At 41.2% G+C, this 26,034-nt stretch overlaps 1 protein-coding gene across 25 annotated transcripts in view; it reads right to left on the bottom strand.

The window, feature by feature from the left end:
* The window catches only part of LOC308058479 (uncharacterized protein), a 92,910-nt gene that overhangs the window by 27,739 nt on the left and 39,137 nt on the right, over positions 1 to 26,034 (bottom strand). For 9 of the 25 annotated variants that reach the window (XR_013925816.1, XR_013925828.1, XR_013925829.1 and 6 more), the window contains exon 2: positions 1 to 25,604. This exon is cut by the window's left edge. The exons of 1 other annotated variant lie outside the window; for it this stretch is intronic. The gene's annotated coding sequence lies outside the window, so the exon portion shown is untranslated. The remainder of the gene's footprint in view (positions 25,605 to 26,034) is intronic. 15 more of the 25 variants (XR_013925822.1, XR_013925823.1, XR_013925824.1 and 12 more) reach the window with 9 other exon arrangements.

Below are 26,034 nucleotides of genomic sequence, written 5' to 3' on the forward strand. Positions count from 1 at the left end.
ATCAAGTCCCCTCATCTACCTCATTTTGTAAGCCCATTAAGCTGTTTTGAGGTCCTCCCTTCAACTACCATAGCCAGTGATGGTCAGGTGAGCTGAGATCTCCTTTCCCTGCAGAGGTGGAGACCTGGCTAGGGAGCCCTGACTGTCTGAAGTCTGTGTCTGAGCCCTGAGTATCCTTTAAACTTTCACACCAGCCAGCTACAACTAACACAACATGGCAGCAGTACATGACAGTGAGCAGGCAGGTTTCTGAGCTTGCTGTTAGCTACAGGAAAAGACATGACTAAACAGGGGGAAGGAAGGCATTATCCAGCGTATGGGAGTGTGCTCCGCAAACTGAAGAAACATCCATCAATATTCAATTTTGGATGAATTATCTAGACATTTCCTTGGATGGTAACACAGATTTGGAAATTAAGCATAGTTAACCATATGGATTAACAAAGAAAGCGAGTGCATATTCCTGCTTTCCGTTCGTTTCCTTCTGTAAATACATTAACATTGCCTAAATAATCATTATGCTACATAATCTCCCTGAAACTTTAGACAAGGTAGGATTAAGTCCTTGTGAGGTGAGGAAGGGAACAGAAAAATCAGTCCTGGTGCTGCTCACTGATTGCACTTGAGGAGATATTTGTCACCATCGCAGTTTTTTCACCATTTGAGACTCTTGCACAGAAGTGAAATGAGCGTTGCTTGTTCCACATGCATCAGACACCATCTTCTGAGAGCAGCTTTCCATGCAAGGCATGTAGCATTCGCAATTGGAAGGCAGATGGGGCTCAGTTATAAGGCTTCCAAAGGCTACCAGACCTGCTGTGTTCCTTTAGAGCTAAAAGGAAGCATTAGAGAGACACAATGACGCATCTCTGTATTTTCTGTTGTTCTGCATAATGTTCTGTACTGTGGAGCCATTTAGACAAGTTGTTTCCTTTAAGTGTCCTCCCATTCCTTCTGCTAATGCCACCTATGAAGCCATGATGTCTGTGCATAGGAAATAAGTGATAGAAGAGGTGTGAAAGTAATTAGATTTTAAAAATGTTCTGTGGAAAAACCGATCAAAATCAGAATTTACTCTTAAAAATGTTTTCAGCTGTTTTAAGATCAATCCAGAAATGACTGAAAACTCTTCTGATTAATAGAAAATAAAAATCTGAGGTAGATAAATGCTTCAGAAAAAATATGAAATTTTCAATTTTATTATGGGGGTGGTGGCATTTGTTTTTCAAATAACTAACTGAGCAACTATGCATTTTATCAGATCTATCTCTAAAGATAAAACCTATAAAATCTCTCCACAGTGTTGATTAATATTTAATTCTTTAGATTACTTTTAAATCAAGCAACCAATTAAAATTAGTTTTCTTCTGATTGGTCATACTTGAATTTAATCTGATTTTAGCAATATTGATAGCAGAAATATCTGATGATAATTCTTGATGTTTCAAATGTGTTTAAAATAACTGTCGCTTTAGGATTTATGACTTCTGCTCATGACCAGTGGGAACTGAACAGTAAGGATGCTGAGTGATACTAATGACCTACAAGCTTCAAATTAAGTTTGAGCATCACCAAGTAGTAAGCAGAAACTAACATACCCTGCAAGTAAAAAGAGCAACACGATGGATCTTGTTCCTGGTATGTTCTCAAATGTCTTAAACTCATTTCAAGAAATGTAAAAGCAAGTATAGGAGAAATATTGAATATAGGAGAAAAGAGTTATACAATTTCTATCAATATTTTTAGTTGTCTTTTACTGTCCTCAGTGTCTGCACTGGCAGTACATCAAGTATCACCTGTCACGGACACACACCTGAGTACGGTACAGACTCTGAACAAAAGCGAGATTGTTTCAATAGGGGTGACAGTGGTTAGATGCAAACAGATGGGTGAACATGAAATAGTAATGAAACACTAATGAACAGTGCAGCCTGAATGGTGTTCTGTCTTACGGGCACCCAAGGACAAGGAGAATTTCAACAAGGTTTCTGAAATTTCCGGGAACTCCTCCTAGGTAAAACAGACAAGATAGAAGCAAATCGTCAAGAGGAAAACAAAACCTGGCACAACAGTGTGGCTGGCATGCAAACTTGACGTTACAACTCCAAATGAGAGCTGGCTGGTTGGAGGCATGACTATAAAAGCCATGACAACTGCCATAAGCTTAAGGCAACAAAATGAATCTAGCATGAATTTTACATGGTTAGAGAAAAGGACAAGTTACAGTCTGTGATCAGAAACAGACAGCAGTGGGTGAAGTCCTTTCTTTGAAAAGAGATTTAAACACCAAGTAGAAGTCAATTGACACAAGCAAAGGGTCAGAAGAGTCCTCAAGCTCTCCACTGAAGTTACGTAAGGTGAGCATGAAAGAAGATAACAAGGGCAAAGGACAGAGCCAGGAGTTACGTTTTGGCAATAAGGTTAAATTGAAGGAGACAGGTCAAAGGACAGTGATATGACATCAATATAGTGGGAGAGAAGAAGAGAAGCCAGTGCTTTTTTAAAAAGAGAAAGAATGGAGAGGGGAGCGTCAGGCCACCTAACTTAGCACCAAAATGGGGTATGTAAAGGAAGGAGAGAACTTCTGTGAGAAAATGTTAGGCAAAGGGATACAGGTCTTTAAGTACCAAAAGTCAAACAAACCACTCAGATTTTTTTGATTGGCTGTACTCTGTACTCTTTTCAGAGATGGCATGGATGACGGAGGAGACATAAGGAGAAGAAGTAAGATTAAGTGAGTGGAGGCAAAGGGAAGATGCGTGACATGCAGTAGTAGAAGGACATGGAGAGGAGATGTGCAAAGGATTCATTGGAAGGAGGCCAAAGGAGGGAGAAGTGGGCAAAACCAGGCACACACTAAAAAGGTGTGGTTATGGATCGTGGCTTGTCTGGTGGAAGAAGGGAAGAGACTGGGAGGATAAAGGAGCAGAGAGACCTCATGAGAAACTCTCCAGGTACATGAATTGTAGGGACATGAAGGGGAAGCAAATGGAGGCACTGGGGAGAGAACAGGGAGATGAAGCAGGAGGGAGAAGGATTCAGTGAAACAAGGCAGAGAACAGTGAAAGCTCTCTAAAAGCTGAGGCTGGAAAACATTACAAACAAGCAAACCCCCAATTCACCAGTGCCTACAGAGTCTTCTCTTTGTTTCAGGAGAGGTGAAAGGGATAGCATCGTTTTGACTTAGATCTTCTTTGGTTTGCCTGCAGCTGCCGTTTTGCTGCATGCAGTACCATGCTTATTTCAGAGAGGGGAAAATACCCTTTAGAATGGAGATGGCCGTTGTCTAAATTTCAAAGGCAGTTGTTCTCCTCCACCAGCCAATTTATAAAGCAGCATCCTGGCTAAAATGAAATTATTTTTTCTTGGCAGAAATATTAACTTCAAAAGACTTTTGCTATCTTTCATTCAAGGCGATGGGCAAAAGAAAACTTCAGAAGTATTCATACGAATATTTAAAAGTAGGGGAAATAAACAGTCCAGATATGCTGCAATTCCATCTAGTTCCCACAGGCAAAATGATGCCAATACATCTCTCCAAAGAGCTGTTACGTTGGCATTTATTGGTCCTCGTCAGCTGCTGATTGGAGGGGGAAGGAGATAATGTTCAAGAAACAAATATATTAGAGGGGTCCCATTTCGTGCTTTGGGATTTGGATTTGCTTGCAGTATTATCCGGTTCCACCAGTTCATTTCTCCTTGCACATGTAGGTTCAGTACTGAACCAGATTCATCTGTGCCTTCCTGTCCCTATACTCCCATTACTGAAGGAAGCAACACAGTGACAGATTAGTGAATTTGAACTTGAAAGTACTTTTGCTTACACGTCTTACTGCTGCTTAACCTGGCAACTCACATGGGTGGGCAATAAGTAGTTCAGTCTTAGTTATTTTTTTATTCTCCTACCACTACTTCAAAAGTGTGAGCAAAGGGTAATTTAAGGGACTCCAGTTCCACGTATTGGTGGTTCCTCAGGAGGGCCTTTACTTTATTTGCACTTGTCTGTCTATTAAGCCATTTACACCACATTTAACCCACTTTCTGACAGAAACAACTATATGCTTAATTCTTACTGCTCAAGTGAAGGTGTATTTGGGATCTGTCATGATGACAACCTGCAGGTTTTCAAAATATCCGTACCACTTCCAGTGCTTTAGTTTGGGCTGAGCAATTGTTCCCTGGTTTTCTGGAAAGCTGAAAGTCACTGCTCAGCTTTTGCCAATGCTATCTTCTTTCTCGTGCCTTCCAGTTCTGACAGCTTCCTGACGAACAATACATACCATACTGTTCCACTGGAACCCCTCCTTATCTCTCACCTGTATCCTGTAGCACATCAGATGGGACAAAGACAAGGAAAGCTTTCAGGTTTTAGCATGAGAAATAAGAGTGGCTGGCCAGGAGCAGCAGAAAAAGCTCACAGTTGCCTACATTGAACACATAATTGCCTGAACTCATGTAAAACACCTAGTTTGTCCTCTGAGTAGGCAACAAAGGTCAGAGGTCGGCAACGGAAAGCCTGGAGAAAGCTGGATGCAGACAAGAGCAAACTCTCTCCTGCCAGAGACCTGGAACAGCCCTGCCCCGAGGCGTTTCTGACGCAAGCCAGGGGAGTATGCTGACTTCATTAGGGGAAGCTTTGATGACAGAATGAAACACACCTCTTCCTCAAGAAATTCCTCCAGGACGAGATAGTGGTGCAGAACCTGCCTGACTTCCCGTGAAAAGCCTCCACCAGCCTATCACCTGGAACCCATCTGCAGCTGTGCAGCGCAGCAAGTTGCAAAACGTAAAACCTGTCGCCCACCACCACTTGGGCAGTGGGTGTAAAACAAGCTCGGTAACCTGAAAGGCAAACAGCAGCCTCCTCACTATATGGCTGAGGTAACTAAAGATAGGCGTATAACTGATAAGATGGCTTGCTAGCCAAAAAACAATTTACCTGGCTTTGGTCAACGTGATTGGAGGCTAGGTAGCTGAGGGGGAATTACGCTTCATATTTTTTTCTTACACACACACACACGCCCCCCGTTTACTTCTTTTATTTTATTTTTTAAAAGGTTAATAAGATGGTGGGAAAATCTATTTCAAATGGTGATATTGCACGAGAAAACCCAAGAAAATGAAAATGTTCTAAAGAAGTATCTGATTTTGACCAGAAATCACTTGCCAGGTTTTCCCATTAATTCATGAATAGCTTTATATTAACTAAAAGCTGTGTTTTTCTTTGAAATAAAAATTGCTGAAGTCTGGCTTTGACATGCTTTCTGCCATTAAATGTTTCTGAATTGGCAGATATAGTAAATCTCAGCTCACATGTAACAAACAAAAAAAAGCTAATTGGCTCGGTACTGCTAAAGGTGGTTATGAAAGAAGCTATAGGGAGAAAAATCACTATTTCTCCTAATGATGGGAGGTTCTTTCAGAATATACTGTGTCTTGATTTTATCTCTTCTTTAACCTATTCACTATTATCACATAGATTCCGTCTCTGATTTCAACAGTGCTGTCAGCAAATATTCCAGACTTAAAAGCAGAAACACTGAACAATTTATTCATAACCTTGGCAAGTTTATTCATAACCTTAGTGTCCTTTTTTATTTGCAAACTACTGGTGAATATATTTAGTGTTCACAAATGTGGTTATTGCCAAAAGCTTTTCAACTGATCATTCAGTATGCATAGCAAGTATTCATAGCATTTTAATTTTGAGCATTTGCTATGTGTTTTTCTTTATTTGGGTAAGTATCTTCTGACTCACTAAACCATACAGGACTTCCCATTCCTGATGAACACACCTGTGCACACCCTTGCACAAGAATTCACAACATTGTTTCTTTGTGTGAATGAACTTGTGAACAAAGATTCACATATATGTAGTTATCAGCCGGCAGATGGTCAGCACCAAATTAGGCACTCTTGTAAAACAGCACTTATGCAATATTTGGCTATAGCAGTTCTTACCAACTTCAGCTAAGATTTTCTTGGTAGAGGTAACTGTGACCTGCCTCTTCTGTGTAATGTCCTAAGCCCATTAATAGTGCCTTTTTGGGGCAGATTTTTTAAAGGCCTTTCAAAATAACTAACTACAGGATTACCCACAAGTAAGGCATGTGAAAAGACTAACCTTATCATGGTTTCTTCAGGAATGGAAACTTAGAAATCAGCCACTTGATCTAGTGCAAACATGAATACCACCTGTTGCCATGCAAAACGCACTTGTAAAATATATAGCAAATTTTCAACACCAAGGAAGAATTCTTACAGAAAGGTAAAATTTAAAGCATGTTGTTCACATGCATGGAAATATTACCAACAACTTATTCTGAAGTGACCTGTAGCACAGCTCTGACCTAAGTCGATTTGACAAGCCACACACCTGCAGTTAGCTGCTCTCCTAAGCCCCTCTAGCTTTCTGCTCAGGAGTCAGGAGTTGCCCTGAGCAGTGTGAGGTTTGAAACGGGAACATTAGTGAGCACATTACAAGACTCCAAATTCTATGCCATTCTGACACTCCAGTTAACCTCCCAAGGGAGGCAGGTTTGGCTTTTCTGGGCGTGAGCAACATATACTTTTACAGAGCAGCAAATCCAGAAAGCAAAACATGAAGAAGGTGACCAAAAGCAGCAAAACTTTTTGTCACAACTTTCCTTAGGTCATTGAAAGTATTCATGTCTGTCCAGGCTTATTTTTTTACCCCTTTTTGATTTTTTGTCACTTTATATTGCCATGCATTCCTTGATCTCTCCCCCCTTTTATATAAACAATTTTCCCTGACACCAACATACCACAGGGTAAATGAATCACTGCAGTCATCATTATGAAAATATAAATCACTGGTTATCTGTTCCTGCATGTGTAGGCAAACAATATATTTGGTAATAAACCATGTGCTGAAATTGAGAGTTTTATCTGGTGCATAATCTTTGGGAAAATGCTTGCACCTAATATGAATCTGTGTAAGTGTGATCTCACCTGGTGTCTCTCCAAGGGGAGAGGGGAGTGTGGAGGAGCAGGATTGGTTTGGGTTCTTCTAAAAGAAAAACTGTTGCCAAAAACACATCCAGCTAGTGTGAAAAGCAAATATTATTCCACAGAGGAATAAAAAGAAAAAAACAAGCTAAGAGAAAGAAAAAGCAGTAACTCAAAGAACAAGGAAGAAACCTGTTAGTAACAAACAACTTCCCATACAGTCTACTATTACTCAGGAAGAACCACGGGCAATAAGCAGGTGTGGTCCTGAAAACTTTATTATGTCTTGAGCTGCCCCTCCGACTATATTCCAAATAAGGCAGATAATCTACAGGCACAGGAAAGGGAAAAACGTGAACAATAACAATTCCCAAAAGACAAATCCTATTAAAAAATTTGTCTAGGTCTTTTTACCATATTATCTCCTGGGCAAAGCCAGCAGTTGGTGAAAACTTCAAACTTATTTGACAAAATGAATCATCAGCTAGATTTGAAGTTGATTGTGGTGGAAATGAGGTTCACATGCAGCCATACAGGGCAAGACAACTTTTGCAAACAACAAAAATAACAAACACAGAGGCAGTAACTATCAGCCATTGCTACACAGACAGTGCAAGGGTGAAAACGGGAACAGTCTAAATCCACGAGCTCTCTCACTGCATAAAACAGAGTACTGGGAGGCAAGCAGGTGATGTTTTTGGTATGAAGGGGTTTCCTCCCCTAGACAAAGAGACAGCCCTCGTCAGTGCACCTTGGCCTCTAGAGAAAAATGCCAGTGAAAGCAAAATGCTTGTAACATCTGCTGTAGACAGCCCTGTAGAAAATGTCTTAACACAATGCAGCAGACCGCTGGCATGATAGGGCAACAAAGGAGAAGAGAGGAGAAGGATGCCAAGTGTCCCACTGACAGTTCTCTCAACAGATCTCCTTGGATGGAAAGTGCAGACAATATATCAGTGTGAAGGGGTGACTGGTAGACACGGATATACAATTAACTGTGTGATTGCTTGTAGTACTACTTTCAGCCGAGATAAAAGCTCTTCAGATGTTTCATCTACCTGTAAATTTCCTGCTGCAGATCTTAAGAGCAGTTTTTTGGGAGGCCTGCCGAACCATACTTACCTTCATATATGGAACATTCTCCACTTTAAAAAAGTCAGGGTCAGAATAACAGAAAGAGTTCTTCATATGCCAAATTTCTGAGCTTCCCCTCTCTCTTCTCCACCAGCCTTGTGGGATACTTGACGTTCAGGCAACAGCATGGATCTAGTCAGGTCCAGACTCGCAGCACGATCCTTTCCTCAGGTCAGTGTCTTTGATGCCACAATATAGGTGGTTTATGTCAATGAGAATCCATTAATCTGACAGATTTGTACTTTGCTTTAATTCAGCACTGGTTTAAGGCAGGAATCATGTAAATTCAGTGTCAACTGACTCAGGTTTGTGGTGCGTGCACAGCAAGCACAGTGAAACTGCCTCTGATGTGCATGTGTAGCACAACTGTGTAATACACATGGTACCTGGGGGCGTCTGGCACCGTTAATAGGCCCCTCCTTTAATTTGATTGCCTATCTGATGTGTTATGCAAATGCAGGGAGGTATTAACATTAACCACTGCATGAAAATCCTTTACCTATTTTCAGTGTCTCACTTGTAACCTGCTACATTTTCACAGAGTAACAGATAGGAAGATGCTTACCCCTCTACAAGTTCAACAGACACTGAAGATCTGGATCTCTGAGATGCCATCCAAATGCCATAGTTATGTGCCCATGCAAGTCCTATCAAAATCAGCTGGAAAACTCTGTATGTGCCCATGAGAAAGACTTTACTCCTCCATTTTTTGAGCAGTAGTTAGAAAGCTGGAAACAGCTGGTGGTAGCAGTAACTTGGTATCAGCACTGTGGAAACATCCAGAGAACTTGGGAATTCCTCTCAAACGTTTTTGCAGAGGCTAGACACAAATAAACAGGTAAATAAGTATGCTGAGTGATGACACCACCACTACCACCCCCCACCCCCCACCCCCCTCCCAGAAAAACGGATTTCATTTAACTGTAAAAGATAAGCAGCTGGACAAGTTTCCCCAATCAAAAGGGGACCTGGCAAGTGCTTGTGATTCCAGAGATCTTCCTGGGTTTCATCTCCTTAGTTTAGATCCTATTGATCCATGGAGCTGTTCAACGTTATACCCAGGATGGTTTTCCTATGCTCTGTGTTAACTTCCTTCAGTATTACTGACCAAAATACTTCTTTCTAATTACAGAATGGATGTTTTGTTTGTTTTCATAAAAAAAAAAAAAAAGATTACATTCATATTTAACTCAGGAATAGTTTTCAAAATGGACCCAGGAAGAGGAAGACACTGATAGAAAAATACAGATGGGTTATTTTAGCACTAACACGTGCACTTACAATTTGTTATAAAGCAAATTACTTTTGCCCCAGGCTTGTTTTAGGATTTTGTTGTTCAGTTCAGTGAAATGGTTCACTTTTATTCCCTTGCTAAAGTTGTGACTTCAATCAAAATTACACTTAATGCATCTAGCAGATTAGTTAACTGGGCAATATAATTTAAAGTTTGAAGTATATGTGCATACATATAAATAAATATATAAAAAGACTTTTAAAGTTTTTCTTTGGGGAAGATCTTTGTGGGTTGTTATGTCTTACAGGTAAAAAGCAAGCTTCTGGAGTTTAATTTGCTTATAATTACATTTGATAGGGAATAATGTTTTAGAAATAGATTCTTTTGTTTTTCACATTCAGAGCCGTTGAAATTGAATAGAAAAGATGTCTTTTAATAGTAGGAGATTAGATAGTTTTAAACTTCTACCTCCTTTGTGGTACTTTGATTTCTAGCAAGATAGAAATTGTGTGAATAAAGGGGGCAAGCCTTAGCACCACATATTTTCTGTATTCTAAAACACAGGAACAAAGAAGAGGTTTTTTTGGAGGAGAAATTTCTTCAGCACCAGAGGGGGAAAATAGTTTTGGTTTTGAAGTGCCTGGTCCTATTTAAGCATCAGATCTACATCTTCTTTGTCTTTTGATTTTCCAAGCTGAGGGATAAAATGGAACTGAGCATTTTCTATCTCCTTTAGCATGTTTGAGATAGCAGATATCACAGCTTCAAAAAATACGACAAATAATGACAGAATTGATCTATGCCAGTTCCTTAAGTGCTTCTGGATTATCAGGAGGGGAAACCCTGACTGCAATCTGCAGTCCACTCTGCATGGCTCATCTGCCAGCAGTTACCGTCAAATGAGGCTTCTTCACTCCTGCCATTTACTAGTTGCCTTTCTGTTCTGGTGAATCAAAATTATTGTGAATTGCTGTGGCACAGAGCAAGCTTTGCAGGGGACATTGAGGTTCTTAGGGGTAGTAATAACTAAGAGGACACTGAGGTTCTTAGGGGTAGTAATAACTAAAACACATCATTACTATTTACTTCAAAAGGAGGTTGATGTTGGGCTGTAGTTCCTAGTTCCTTCAAAGTACCAACAACAAAAGGACAATGCAAAGTACTGTCAGTATCACAGTAACAGTCCTAGGGGCTTTCCGACCCTTGTCTAGGAGAAGGAGCAGGCATACAAAACCTTTCTATTAAGGAGTTTGTGGAGTGCTGAGATTCCATACAGAAAATAATAAAGTACACATAAATATGATTTGTAGCTATAGCTCTGAAAACCAGCCCTGCCTCACTTCCATATAACATTATGACCATCCATACATTCTACCTTTTGTTTACGCAATTGTATCACACAAACTGACAAGATCTCAAGCATCATGTGTTATGTCACATAGAATAACCTGAATGAACCACTGCCATAAGCGCTGGCTGGCCCAGTGAAACACGCAGCCTAAATCTGTGTTAGTTTAATAAACAGTTGAGGACTGTCCCTGGACACTGAGACCCAGGCACTTCTACCAGGCTGGGGCAGAGCAGTCCCTGGTAGAGTACAAGCTTGGACCAACCAGCACTCTCCCAAGCAGTCCCCAGGCAAGATCCAGGGACCACTCCAAACCAGCAGTTTCAGAGGTTAAAAGAGCATATCACATCATGGATGTGAGCTGTGCTGGCCTGGTTGGTCTTGGCATCAATGGCTCCAGGCACATAAAACTTCCTAGACAGAGATGCAGCCATAAGGGCAATTTGAGATCCAAAAACTGAGGCATTTAAATTCTCCACACACCTTTATGTTTCTCCTGCACCTTTCTCTGAACTAGTCAAATGTAGCTACTGACATTCTGGTTTCATCTGTGGGATTGCTTACATTTGCTGGAAAACACAGCAAATGTCATATTCTTTGATACTTCATCTCCTCTGACTTCAACAAAGTTTCATTGAAGGGGATTTTGGTAAATGGGAAGTTTCCCCACTGTATCTGATCACTAATACTCTTTGTAAGGAAGGCATTTGCCATTAAAATGTGGGGAGAAGATGTGCTTAACAGTACCTACCTGAAACCAGTGAAACATATTTGATTACTCAAAGTATTCTGTAAAAAAAAAAATAATATCTGGAAAGGTTCTCAAAATAAATACTGGAGTGAGTATTTGTAGATTATTTATATTACTCAGTCTATAATAACAAGGTTTTTTCCTCTTCCCATTCACAGAGTTTCACATCCAATTTATATTGCAGTCACGTAAGGTAACTTGCCATCTGCCCCACACAGGACAGACAAACATTTGTTTTCAAGCAGCTGTGCTGGTAGTAAGGTTATCACCCCCACTCATGTCCAATTTTTTGCTACCTGTTAGCAGAGCTGCTTGTCTGATTGCTCCCTAAGCAATTTAGTTAAAGTGACCTCTATGAACAAACACCTGCCACTTGATTTCTTTAGGCTAGCTGGCCCCTTTTGGACTGAAGCAAGCTAGGGAGTGTTCCTGTGAGTGCTTGTGCTGACAGATACAGAGCGATAACCTCTAGCTGCCAAGGTAGTGTCAAGAAACTGAGGACAGGGTGGGGTGAGCATCCTTTTCCACCAGCAGACTTGGACATGGAAGACAGCGTCTGTCCACAACCAAAGTGAAATAGTTTTTTAAATGTGATCCTGTCAAGACATAACATCACACTACATAAGAACAACTGCTTTTGTTTCTCACTCTAGAATGTTATTACTCTGTTAAATGTTGGAGTGAAATACATGTGTATCTCCAGACATCATGGAACTGCAAATGTTTAAGATGTGTTTGGTGGTGGTTCTGGTTTTTTATTATTATTATTATTATTTTATTTCCCTGCCTCTTTGAGTATAAAAACAGTCATCAAGACAAAGTGCTTTATTAAGTGACCAATTAAGGTAGTTTTCTTTAAGTGTCAATTTTAAAAGAAGAAAAAGTCTCTCCTTGATTTCCACCTGTGTCTACACAGAGGAGGTCGTAAGCCCTGCAGAGCACATTTCTTATTTGCATTTTAAATCAACATTCTCAGCCTTTTCTGTCATTTTTTTACCATAAAGTGACAAAGCAAGGCTGTACTTTTTTGTATACAGATTTTTTTTCTTCAGTCAGTTAATTTTAAGATGGACTTTCAGAGAAAAGTACTAGAAGTGGCCCTGCACACATTAAAGGAAGCTGGAATAATTCATAACTCTTATATGAGAATTTCTTAGTCCTAAGACCTTGCTGCATTTCAAAATGGCATAGGACTGATTGATTGTTAGCTCTAAGATGAGTTTTATGCCATCCTGGAAGAATTCCCAATATATATGGTCTTTTCAACAAAGTAAGATAATGGCTCCTTGCAGGACTTGGTGTTTGATTCTCCTGCAGATAATACATGTACAGTCTGATCAGAGGATCTCCAGCCTGGATTACAGCTTCAGCACAAACCTGGAGAAGTTCTGCCTTATTGTCCTGTCCCAGCCTTTGCTTTCTTCCACCAGCACCTCCCATGTGCTCTTTCCGTGTTACAAGTGTCTGAACTTAAAACACCAGTGCATGACTTGAAGACATCTGCTAGACTGGTCCCACTAGACTTCTGAAAAATTATTTTAGTGGTTTTCTGCCATAATAATAAAGAATATGTACTTTTTAGAAACTTCAGGATATTTTTTGCACTAAAGATGCAACTATTTTACGGTTGTATACGTGCAAGCTACTTTCCAAAATAGGGGCCTGCTTTTATGCTGTGTCTGGAGCAGAAAGGATGGAATGCCACTCTGTCTGAGCCTTGGATCTTTGGTCATGCTACATCCAGACAGAGGCGGCAAAATGAAGTCACTGATATTAATGGGAAAAAAACATCTGCGTGTGGAAAAGATGTTCTCAAAAACATACCCATGATTACATGTCCAATACATCAGTCTAACTTCAAATATTTCAGTAATTATTCTCCCTAGTCACCCTAAAGTTTTCTAGTCTCAAAGAATGAATAGTGTCTGTCTAGACTGAAGGACCTTTGCCCTGAAGCGTTTAGATGAAATCTAGGGATTTGGTGTACTCTGCCATTGCTAGACAATGAAGTAGTTCATAGACTTCGTGATCCATTTTTCACCGGTATACATGCAAGGATTCAGATCTATTAATTTCTAATTCCCAACCACAGAAACATTATTCCAAAGTCTTTCTCACAGCCCTTATTTTTAGAGGGAGTATAAAATTATGGAAATGGAACTTCTCATGGGAGGAAAAGCCTAACATCCTTGGCTGTTGTCCTTTTAAACCTGATATAACTAAGTCCCAGGAAAGCTCCATCTCAACAGCACAGAGTTTGATTTTAATGAATAATGCTTTCTCTTTAAAGACAGAAGTGTGTCTGCAATAGAGGTCTTGGCTTTATAAAATGTGGTCTTGGAGAGCAGAACCTGCGTGAACCACAACCTCTCCACATGCTATAGCTGGATCAAGTTTTGATATAACAAGGCCAACCTGTGGAAAATGCTCCTTTTGTACTTCTCTAGCTATTTTCCCCCTTTCAGAAATAAATACTGTGACAGACTCAGACACCACAATGCTTGGAAGCAGTAGAGCTTGTGGAGCAGTTACACAAGCTGCTCAATACAGACCCAGCAGTCTACCACAACCATGACCTTAAATAGCTTTTTCTTCCTATGCCAATTTAAGCCATGCTTTGACTATATAGCAAATCTGACTTCAGGGCTGCTAACATAGGAGCAGAAATGCTGTGGCCACATAATGCAAAGCATTGATCCAATATAAATTCACTCTGCCAGTTCAAATCTGCTGAAACAATATCAAGAGGTTATGTTTGTAAGGCAGGCTTCATACCATATCATGTATTCGCACTATGCTGTGCTCCTAACACGTATTATCCCTCCTGCCAGAGCTGGCAGGAAGCCAGCATAGACTCCCTATCACGTCCATGGACTAGCTGGGCAGAAATGTAGTCGTGCCCATGCCCAACCCACATCAAATTCATACTACTGCATGTTTCAGCAGTGTCCCATCACAGCATCACAGGTCATGGGGGCTCATCCGCATTCCTTCTGTCTCAAGAGCTTGATCACAAGAGACAGACATCTGCAATGTTGGTTTTCTTCCCCTTCCCCTTCCCCTTCCCCTTCCCCTTCCCCTTCCCCTTCCCCTCCTCTCCTCTTTCTTCTCTCTCATTTCAATTTCTATTCTGTGTCTCTCTTTGTCTGTATTTAACACAAGCCCTGGTTTCCCCATGAGATGGTGTGGGACTGCTGTCTACCTGACCACCTTTCACACTGTCTGAGGGGCATCCATGAGGAAGAAGAGAAGAAAAATCAGAGGCGTCTGATCATCTTCCCTTGGACTAAAACATAGACCAGAAGGATAATGTAATACTGATCACTGAAATGGTATAGTAACTGGAAAGCATTTACAAATATTTAAAGATTCATCTCTTACACAGAAGTTTTGACTGCTAAACATAAACAAGAGTATCCATCAAGCACATAGTTCAGTGCTTTCATTTTAGCAACAAAACTGTCTTATATCCAGAATGTCATTAGCATAATTTCTTGAAGGAATAAACCCACCAGCACCAATAAAAAAAAAAACAACACCCAAAACCAACCACAACCAAAACCCCAGAAAGCAAACCAAACAAACAGAAAAGCCAGCCCAACAACAAAACCCAAAGCCTAAACAAATCATAAGATATGCATATTATTCAGATGCAAGCCTTTGTAGAAAAAAAAAAAAAAGAAAAAAAAAAAAAAGCTTGAGCACTAATATGGACACGTAACCATCTGCCTAAAGGCTTCATGTTCCTGATGAATTACTTAACTGTAGAGAGGATATAGATCTTAACAGGGTTCAGCAGATCTCCGTATTTTCTTTAGGGGTCCTGCAGTCCGTCCTTCCCTCTTAGGTGGCACCAGTACTATTCTCTCTCCCAGCTGCCACTGCTCTGTCTGGCTCACTCCCTTTAGACGAAACACATGTCAAACACGATTGAGAACTAAAGTTTCTCGGTGCTTCTCGGAATGAAAAGTTCAGTAGCATGGAGTAGGAAGACACAGTCATGCCCCTTCTCGTCACACCAATAGGTAACCCACTGCTATGTCCAGCTGTATATAACTGATTTTTACTTTTGGTTTCAGAAGAACAAAGGGAGAAAAATCAGCCATAACACTCAGGAAAAATTTACAACCACCAAAATAATAAAAAACACTTTTGATGATAGACTTGTGTCTAGTTGCATCATTCTTTCTCTGTACAGACCATTCCCCTAAATAAATATTAACTTTTATGTTCAAGCATCAAGCAATTATACACATAAACCTCATTCCTAACATAATGATACTGGCAAAAAAAGATAACACACAAACCAATACAAAAGTATTTTCAAACCTACCCTGGCAAACACTTTGAGTTCTTTATGGGATGGTTTGCTGTGATGTGTTACATTACTATAGTACTATTGCTTGTTATATTACGATGTTTGGAACAGACTGACAGTAGCAGATGGACTATTACTGATATCCAAGTAGGTGAGATACAGTGGCTGGGCAAATTAAATCATTATTTGCAGATCTCTGCTAGTTTCTCCTCGGTAGAGGGCCATAACAAAGTGGTAGGAATTCCTCAATATTAAATCATTGCTGATTTTTTATAATACAATATAAAAAGCAATGCAAACAAAAATTACTGGCGAGTCACAGTTGTGAAAGACATTTCTATGCATCATTAGTGTACGTATTTACAATAAGATATAAGATGCATAGGGATTTAGCTGTGAAACTCCCATAGGGGAGCCATATGTGAAAAAAATTTTATGTACATCTTACTGTAAATTTACTTAAGCTTTAAGTGTTTGGGTAACTTTATGGCTTTAATTTACATGTAGAGTTTTAATGGCTAGATTTGGCAGATTTTAATGCTTTAAATTAGACAGGAAAAAATCTTTTGTCTCAAAAGCAGGCCTAAATGACTTTTCCCCATACAGCTGGCTTATTAACAAAACGATGCAAAACAAAGTCAGTTATGTGCCTTTCTCTTCTCTAACATCAGTAGCAATGGGGTCCTCTGGTCATATCCAGTCTACAATGAGGAAGAGATGAGATCAGCCTGTGGACAACAGCATCCTCACAGATGGTAAGCAAAGCAGCAGCACATGAACAGGCTGTGCATTATGTGTTTGCTAAGATGAGGTACCCAGCCAGAATGTACAAGCAGCCCCTGCTGAATTGAGTCACCTACAGGGGAGGGAAGGCTGCTGGCTGCTCGCAGAAGAGGCAGTAAGTTCCTGCTATGCCTTCCTTCCTCACTTTGTGTATTCAAGAATAACATCTGAATAAGTTTCATAGAGACTATACTTTCACAGCAACTTAGCTTGCCTTCTGCCCATCTCTCTGCATCTCTTACACGTTGAATGCTGAGATGTAAGCAAAGAAAATCAGGTAGAGGGTACCAGTGGGTCACGGTGTGCAGGGATGGACACCTATGTAGGTAGCACAGACACAAACAGACTTGTGAATCCTTAGCTGCCAAAAATTAATGTTGCAGCACTCCTCCTGACCTGAAGGATATGCTAGCTCTAGAGATGGAGAATGTTCAAGTGGGCCGCCTCCAGCTTTCTCCCTGCTGCAGTGCCTGTGGGGTTCCCGGAGCTGTGTGTCAGCAGGACCGCACCAAGCAGGACTGCAAAGGCTGTTTTCCAAGGGCTGCATTAGGCAGAGTTGTGGCAATGAAGGTGCACCAAGCTGTAAAATTTAGCATCTTTGCCTTTGTGATTTCCTGTTGTTTCATCTGAAGGTAATTAATGAGCGTGTGGCTGGGAACAGGCTGTAGGCTTCCCCACTGAAGGGGTTGGGGTGTGTCTGTGCCAACCGGCGTGAGCCAGGCTCAGTTTTGACTCATGCCTCCTACATGTCAGTGGATTGCAGAGGTCAGGCTGATCAGAGGTTTTTAAAGAGTTCGCCTTCTCCTTTCCAGTTAACACTTTTTACCATTGATTCGACCATGACACAGCCGGGGCTTTGTCCCTGCTGTAATGTGCTACACTAGATGACACCACACACAAACTTCCTCATCCAGTGCAGACTCCGTGAACTGAGACCTTCTCAGGTGCTGTAACTTCTGTACCTTCACACAGAAATGCTGTGCAACAAAACCCACACAAGCTGCAGTATTCTGCCTTCTTAACTTTAGTCCCATGTAATCGTTACACACATAAAAACCTCTAGCATTCCATGCGGAACTCGGGTTATGCCTTGCTTTTAGCCATTTCCAGACAACAAATTCCCCTTTCCCATTTTGAGCATCCTCATATACACCTTGTCCCTTCCTAGGGTGAGTAATTAATTTCACCAGCAGGCTTCTGCCTGTTTATACTGTACATCTCACTTGAAGTTAATTAGCCATATTGAAGTTTTCAAGCTAAAAATAAAACATTCCTGAAGATGCTATTTATGCCCTTAAAAACACTATTTGTGCTGGCATGCACAAATTCTGCCTGTCTGGTTTTTATCACGAGTAGCCAACGGGCTCATTTCCTCTCTCACAGTTTTTGCCCCCCTCCAAATTTGCATTGCTGTGGGAGCCCAGGGGCTCTTGCTCGGTGCCGCCTATTTAACCCTTAGCCAGGACCTCGTCGCAGCACAGCGCTGAGCACCCACTCAGCTCCAGCAAGTTCTTATCCCACTGAATCTGTGTGGGAAAATAGTTTCCCGAGGGAGAATGTAACTTTGTGCTGCAGTGTCAGTCTTGCGGTAAAAGCAATCACGGCCTGACAATAGTTGGAGGGAGTTTTGTCCCTATTGGGGAAAAAAAAAAGAAAAAGAAAAAAGAAGAAGATTATTTTGAACTGTTGCTAAAATAAAACTGTCCTTGAAAGTTCTTATTTTTAACAAGAACCCTCAATGGTAATTTCTGTGAAGGTGCAGCACATTCTTACTGTTATTAAAGAAAATAATATAAATACTATAATATGCTACCATTCTGAAATGACAACATCTAGTGTTTCAGCACTGACTATTATTACACCTGGAGATTCTAAGACATGCACTCAACACTAAACATCGGGGAAAAAGCCACAGCTTTTCCAGATAATATATCAAAACTAGCTTGTGAATGAAACACAAATAATTTGAGATTCTTGCTTTAGCCTTACGAATTTAGGTAGGATTTTTCAAAATGTAAATATACTGTATGAAAGGCTATTCTGCATCAGACCAAAGGTCCATTTAGTCCTGTCTCCAAGAGCTGCTATTCCCAAGGGAAGCATAAAAACAAGACAAGAACATGTGATATTCTCTTCTCATACTCTTCCAGTCTCCAGCTGTTTTCAAGTACAGATAGCTGGCTGTGCTAGAAGTGTTTTCTGTGTAATGAGTAACACACAGTGTATTTATTTCTTGTGTATTTGTCCAGTCTTGTCTTGAACCCAAGTCAGCCTTTGAAATCTCTTGTCAAGTTATGCCTCACAAATGGGAAGGCTGTCAGTTTCTTTCTTTTTCTTCTTTTTGTTTTGTTTATTTGTTCAATTGTTTTAAAGAAAGTTGAGATTTAATAACAGAAGTGCACAGTCAGTGTTTCAAGGATGCCATATACTGTGACAGCTGGAAACACTAGAAATAGGGAACAAACTCTTTACATCCAGGCATAAGCCAACTTCTGACCACTGAAGTTTAGGAAGAAACTGTCTTTGCAATTTATTTCATAACCCGGTACTGAGCTGCTTCTTGCAGTTTTATTTGAGGCATTTTGTGCTGGTCATCATCAGAGCCAGATTACATAGACCTTAAACAGGAAAGTTTCTGTGTTCCTGTTCCAAGAGTTCATTCTGTTTATTAATTGAAGAAATGTGCAGATTTGACAATGGTTGGTTTCCTTCCAGAACGAAACTTCTGCTTTTCAGATGAGCAAGTGTTTTTTCTATTGACTGAAAATATGCTCCTTCTCTTATTGATTTGGAGCAGTGCACATACTTTCCCGTACTTGCTCCTTTGCCTGTTCCCTTTCAAGCTTTCTCCATCCCTGCTGCCTTTTCTGTAGGAATAGAAGCCCTGGTCAAGCATTTTTAAACACTAATATCCTCTTTGGCCCATTCCTCCCCCAGCTTCCCTTTCTTTTTTTGCTACTTTGGAAGCAGCAACTGCCTCAAAACCTGCAGGAGAGAACACCACAGATTCCTACTGATGATAGCCATGTTTGCACCCCTTGAAAGCAAGGTGAGGGAATGTCCTAACACAAGGCCTTGGCCTTCACTGGCCTCAGCAAAGTCTATCTGGGCTGTGAAAACACCAAGACAAGTCTAAGCAAGACCTCAGACCTCCCTTCTGGTGAACAGCACTGACCTTTAGGCTATGGGAAAGCCATCGGAGCGCTGCAGTAGTAAAGCACATGCTACAGTATTTCTAGGAGCGTCAACCACCACAGGTAATGAAATTGTTCTCATCTGTCCAAAGAGGTATGGTTGTGATCGCATCTGTGGCAACCAAATGGGCCAGCTTTGCTGGATGCACACAGCCTGCTGAACAGGAGGTGGTCAGGGAGTGAATGGGAGCACTGGACCTCCAGCAACCCTCACTGCTGGTTTCCCAGCGCTTGGTGGGGAGCAACCTGGCTGCACTGACTGCTGGAGCAGCTCCCAGAAGAAAATGAAGATGCAGCTGACTATCTCCACCCTATATAGTTGACCAACACTATCCCAAAAGGTTTCCAGTCTCAAAACCCCTTATGCCACACTCCAGTATATGCAACACACAAGTCTAGGTGCCTGCAAAAACCCTCTCCCCAACTCAGTGGGTTATAGGACAGCCCTGATGTTCTTTCAGACATCTCCAGCTGGTAAAAAGGACCCTAACAATTACAGCGTAGGACTGCAGGGGTGCTACCCGAGGCCAATTGTTAGGCAGTGCTCGAGGGGATGCCAACTCCTCTGTGACACTGCTAAAGGCAGCTGCTCTTCTGCAAGTGCAAATGAAAATGATTCCTGCTCCAAAAATCAAACCCTAAATTTCAATCTGGTTTACTCTGGGACTAATTTTAACATGCCACTGGAAACACTGGGACAGTGCTTGGGGTGGAGAGCCAAGATAAATGCCTGTACCCTGCATCTCTTCAATGATCCGACAACCATCCACCAGACTGTGTGGAGAAACGCAGTCACAAGGGTGTGTTTTTGGGAGCAGTTTATGACTGCGGATACCCACGGGTGCAGGTTCTCACAGTGGGGCCTCAGGGGTAAAATGTTTTGAGGCACCAAAACCTGGCCTGAGCCAAGAGAAGGTGCACAGGCTCTTCAGTCGCTGGGTGTCTGGAGGTGGGCATTAAAAACATAGAAGGCATCCAATATGAAGACATTTTAACAGATCCGCTCCTTAATTATCTCTAAATTGGCAGTACTAAAACTCAGCTGCTCCATCAGGTTGCTGTAAAGGTTAAACAGTGGCATTATTAAAGTGCTTCTAAAAGGTAATTAATCAGCATTTTTATTTTTAGAGCCAAAGTTAACCATTAAAAGAAATTTAAAAGATATGTCTCTACTTTCCTGGCACTTGCCTACCATTTATTCTTCAGGAATATTCATTTCTAAAGACTGCTGCTTTTTTACCTACATCAGAAAATTTCATTTAATGCATGCCATATCATAATAATTACATTTTTGTGTCATTTAACACATTACATATCTGCCAAACACTCTCCCAGGCATATTTTAAGTGCAATTGAATTCAGATTGAAGCACTGACCACACTAAAGCACTTTTGTTTGGAGCAATTTCTCTTCCTTTTTCACAGGAGTGAGTGACTGAGCAATAGTCAGAGGCCACTGCACTGAGAAAAAAAATCACAATTTCTGCTCTTCGGGAAATTCCAATACTTTTAATCAAAGGAAAGGATAACTAACAGAACTTTCTGTAGGACAAAAATTATTCTAGATTCTAACAGAATTTCAGAGAGCTCAGCTGAATCATTGTTTCTGGGAAATATCAGGCCATGTAATATTAGCAGAGAGCCAGGGGTTTCAGGGAAGTTGTAGTACACCCATAAGCAAAGCTGGGAACATGAATTACACCTCCTTCGAGGATCATGCACTTTGGTGCTAAGCACAAAACAAAATGGCTCCCTTTTTATTTAAAAAAGTGAAACACTGTGATTTGGCTTGAACAGCGATGCAATATTTCACTTTGATGGCTTAAGGAAAAAACAAACGTTTTGGTCTAAGTAGAAAATTCCCTTTGGATACTTTCACATTTCTGGAAAATCTTTTTTTCTGTCAGCAAAAGGATAAACATTTAATGGAAAATTCCTAATCAGTCTAAGAAAAAGTCTCAGTGACTGCCAGCACAGAGCTATACAGGAGGCTCTCCCAGCAGCATTCAAGAATTTTAGCCCCTAACCCTTAATCTTATTCTCTACAGTGTTTTTTAACTAAAGTTATTGTTTAGGAAAAAAAACGGTTTTCATAGGCAATACATTATTTCTGGCACAGCTGAGTGCTGAAAAGTGAAACTGTGCAGAATCTCTGCTGTACAGGAAACAGCAAAAGCTACAGACTTGAATTTGTCTTTTCTTAAAAAGAGCTGTGGGTTTGACCTGTACTATGGAGCGAGCTCAAACCCAGGAAGATTTCCACTCTAACAAAACCCATTGATTTTCATAAGGAACTCAGAAGTAATTGAAGATTACCAAATCCTATTTATTATTAATGGAAATTTTAGACATGTTTCAAAAACCATCAAACACAAATCTAAATATTTCTCTTCAAGCACCCAAACCTGAGATGAGACGGGTTGCCACAATGTCTCAAAGGAGCTGTACAGCCAGGAGTTTGCCCTCATTCAACTCTGTGGGTCAGGGTCTTGGTCCATGCTGGTTTTCCCGGATCCCAACTTTCTGGAGATGAGACAAAGCAAACTGAGAATTACTAATTCGAGAATGACATGATGAGAGACAAACTGGCCATGGCACTACAGCTCCAAGGGTACAATGAGCACCCTATAATTCACAAAGTCATTGCAGCAATTTGGTTTCCGCTTTCAGGCAGAAATTCCCGTTTTGAAATATGAGTTTCCAAGCATATTTTTCTCTTAATTCTCCACAAAGGAATGCTCATGGCAAGATCAGTTTTCTCAAAAAAAAAAAAAAAAATCAACTATTTCCAGTCAGAAAGTTTTATAAAATGAAGATGTTCAACTAGTCCTGATTTGATATGACAATAATTCCAGTATGCTTAATGTAATCAGCCTTCAGACTGGTGCCTTCACTGTGGCAACCTGAGCTACTCCCCATAAATAGGTAATATTCACTGACAACAGTGAAAGAAATGAAACAAGTTATGACATCTTTTCTTCGAGGAGAAGAGCGTGGGTGTTTATTAGCAGTCTATGTGTGAATTTGGTAATGATACACTGTGTTTGCTATTAGCAAAATGCATATGGGAGCCATTCAGGCTGCTTCAGATCCCAGCGCATGCAATTCCTGCACCAAGCTGCATGGTGGAGGCAATGGTCCTCATGGGTCAAGCCCATGCAGGGGGAGCATCTCCGTATGGCAGAAGACCCAGAAAAAGGGCTTGAGGGAGATGTGGGATCTCGAAGCAGGGAAAAGGCAGCAGAGCACGAAATAGGAGCACAAAAGAGCAACTCTCATGCTCAAAATCTCAGACTCGCCAGACCTGTGCAATAACCAATCACTCAAGTAGTTACAACAGTTTTCTTTAGAGGTGACAGTACATAAGCAGAGGTGAAAGTCAGGACTTAGGTATAAACAATCCCTGCCTTCCAAGTCTCCGAGCGTAAGAGGCCAGACACATCAGCTGTGTGAACAGTTGTCCCATTACCGCCCACAAAGATGTGCTGATTCACACTGCTTGATTTCCAGAACACTATTTCTTGCAGGAGAATATGTTAAGTCTTATTCCCTGGAGGCCTAGGGGAGGGAAACCTACACCTTGTTCACAGGGCAGTAAGGACAGCCCTGTTAAGTTTCATTTAAGCTTGGTCAGTTGTGCTGTTAAATGTCTTTCCCAACAGCCAGATGAAACATGGGATCTGCTAAGCCCACTGCCTAAGCTTGCTAAAACCAGTGATGTTTCACATGGGGAAAGGAGTAGTGTTCAGGCAGACCTGTAATCTCTCCACTTAAATTCTGCTGCAGAGAGACTGGGCATCCCTCCAGCTGCCTGTCTGGGTCCGATCACATCATTGCTCCTTCATATTGCTTTATTTTAATTTTTCACTTTCCTCTTTCTCAGTCCTCTAAACTGAAGTCACTGAGTCTCCTGGGTTTTGATAGAGGTGGCAACATCAGGTGAAGTCTCTAAAATTTCTCTGTTCCCAAGTGCCTCAGCTAAGCAACAGCTCATGACACTCGGTTCCCCACTGGTTTTCCTTTATACATTTCTTTGTATTTTTTCCTGTTGAAGTACTGCACAGCGATGTTCAGTTATGAGTCTTGTTCAACAGGGACTGGGGGGAGGGGAGATTTAGCATGACTCTGCCTGCAAGCAAGGACACAAATATGATTAAAATAGAGCTCAACTATCTCATCATAGTGTCCTACAACCAGTTTCTGTTTAAGATGGTTCCTCGTAAGAAACCATCCCACTGCTTGGCACATTTTGACAGAGGGGTAGCACCTGCAGAGGGGAGAGCTGGGGTTTCAGGAGGCCAGAGTGGGAGGCTAAGGACTGAGCTGGTGGGGCAGGCTGACCCCACCATTGCCCACCTTTATGTCTGCCTTGAGAAAGACACCCCAGACTGGCAAAACACACGCACAGAAACTTGACCACTTTTTTCGTTGTTTGTATTCTGTTAACAATTGAAAATAAAAACATTTTAGAAAAGGATATTACCTCCTGCGGCAGGAACAAGCAAAGCTCAGACCCAAGCTTGCATCTGCCTCCTCCCGGCACCCACCCGCGGTGCCCCCCTCGGGAGGGGGCTGCAGCCGTAGTGGGTTCTGCCTGCACTGCCAACCTTTGCCTCTGCTTTTGCCTTTGTGCCCGGACACAGCTGATGTGGCACCTGTGTTTTATTCGCTGCCTTCTTTTGCTTGGCACACTATACATTTCCTAAGGATTTTACTCATCTGGACAAATCTCATGTTTCTCCACTTAGTGACTCCACTTTTGGATTTAGAGATTTTTTTTTAAGCTGAGACTGAACAGCTGCCTTCTAGTAACACCAGCCACATGCCAGACCATCTCCAGCACTCATTCCTCCTCACTGTTGACCTTTCTCAAATGTTTTGGAGAAGTACTATTTCCCACAACCTTCTCGTCAATCCTGCTATGCACTTGATAATTAGGCTACCTCACGGCAATAGAGAGTTAAGATACTCAAGTAGGAAGCAACCAATACACCTGTCCTGCATTTAGCTGGCAGAGTGCAAGAGCAAGTGTTTGCCCCAGCTTTTGTAATCTCGTGGCTCCCCCCGCCAAACCCACCCATAGCCAGCAGACAATCTCTGAACAGGCGTCCCTCACACTTATATATTGATCCTGCAACATACTGGATTTTACCAAGCCCCCAGAATGTAATTTTTCTGAATAAAAACATAGCCCTTAAAAAAAAAAAAAATAAAAGAAAAAAAAAAAGAAGAAAGAAAGAAAAAACAATATTTAGATACTTTACTGCCAAAATCTGCTTCTGATTATCTTGTTTTCACAAACTTTTCACCACTATTGTCAACAGAACTGGGCTCAATAACACACCTGGAAGCAGAGTCAATGCCAGGCTTAGCTGACCATAGCACCTTGAAGCATTTTCTTTCTTTTTTTGTTCTTTATAATGTAAAAGCCCGCTTCCAACATCAACATCTCTGTTGTTTCAGTTGCTCCCAAGGCCTCCATTTCCAGTTGGAGAGCTGATGTTTCCTAGAGCACTGTGCTGTGCACACTCCAGCTTGCTCGTTACAATTTACAGTTTCCTCTTCCGCAGCCCTGGGCCACTGCACAATATAAACAATAGCTGTGTCTTGAAAACTATCCAAAACAAATGGGTCTCGGTGCCTTTGCTGCTCTCAGATCTGTAAAGAGAGCTTACTGTATGCACAGTTGGCTTGATCCTGTGAATAGTCTGGAAAGTATGATATAATGTTAATTTCTAACCGATGGGTCAGTTTTTGGAGTCTTGCTGGAGAGAACTTACCCCCAGATTATTCTTTGCTCTGCTTTCTGTAGCCTATTGAATAGCTGAGTTGTATTTCTAGAGCTGCTTTTTCTTCCACAGTAAAATTAACCATCTGTAACAAGGAAAGATGTTAAAAAAAAAAAAAAGGAAAACCAAATAATCACCCTCCATCATTATCACTTGGCAAAGCAACCATAATAAGCAGCTAGAGCTGGAGTCAATATTTGCCAATACTCGGAACATTCTGAGGCATGCTGTGCACCTGGGATTTTTACTAATATTTCCTGGATACTCATATTTTTCTTTTTGCCTCCAGCACAGTTTCCTGCTGTCTGACTAAACTCCTCAGACATGCTGTTTTCCCAATCTCCTGTGTTTTAGAATTCAATGGCAGTTTATCACTCCTTCGAGTAATCCACAGCGGCATACACTGCAATCTTCTGCCACCGGGTTGTCAGGTGTGGGGTCTTCCCTCCAACAGAGCAGATGGTTTGCCGACCTTGTCATGACAGAACCTCAGGTCAGAGTGGGAGTATCTCAGT

This window comes from Falco punctatus (assembly GCF_963210335.1).
Source record: "Falco punctatus genome assembly, chromosome: 2".
NCBI classification, from domain to species: Eukaryota; Metazoa; Chordata; class Aves; order Falconiformes; family Falconidae; genus Falco; species Falco punctatus.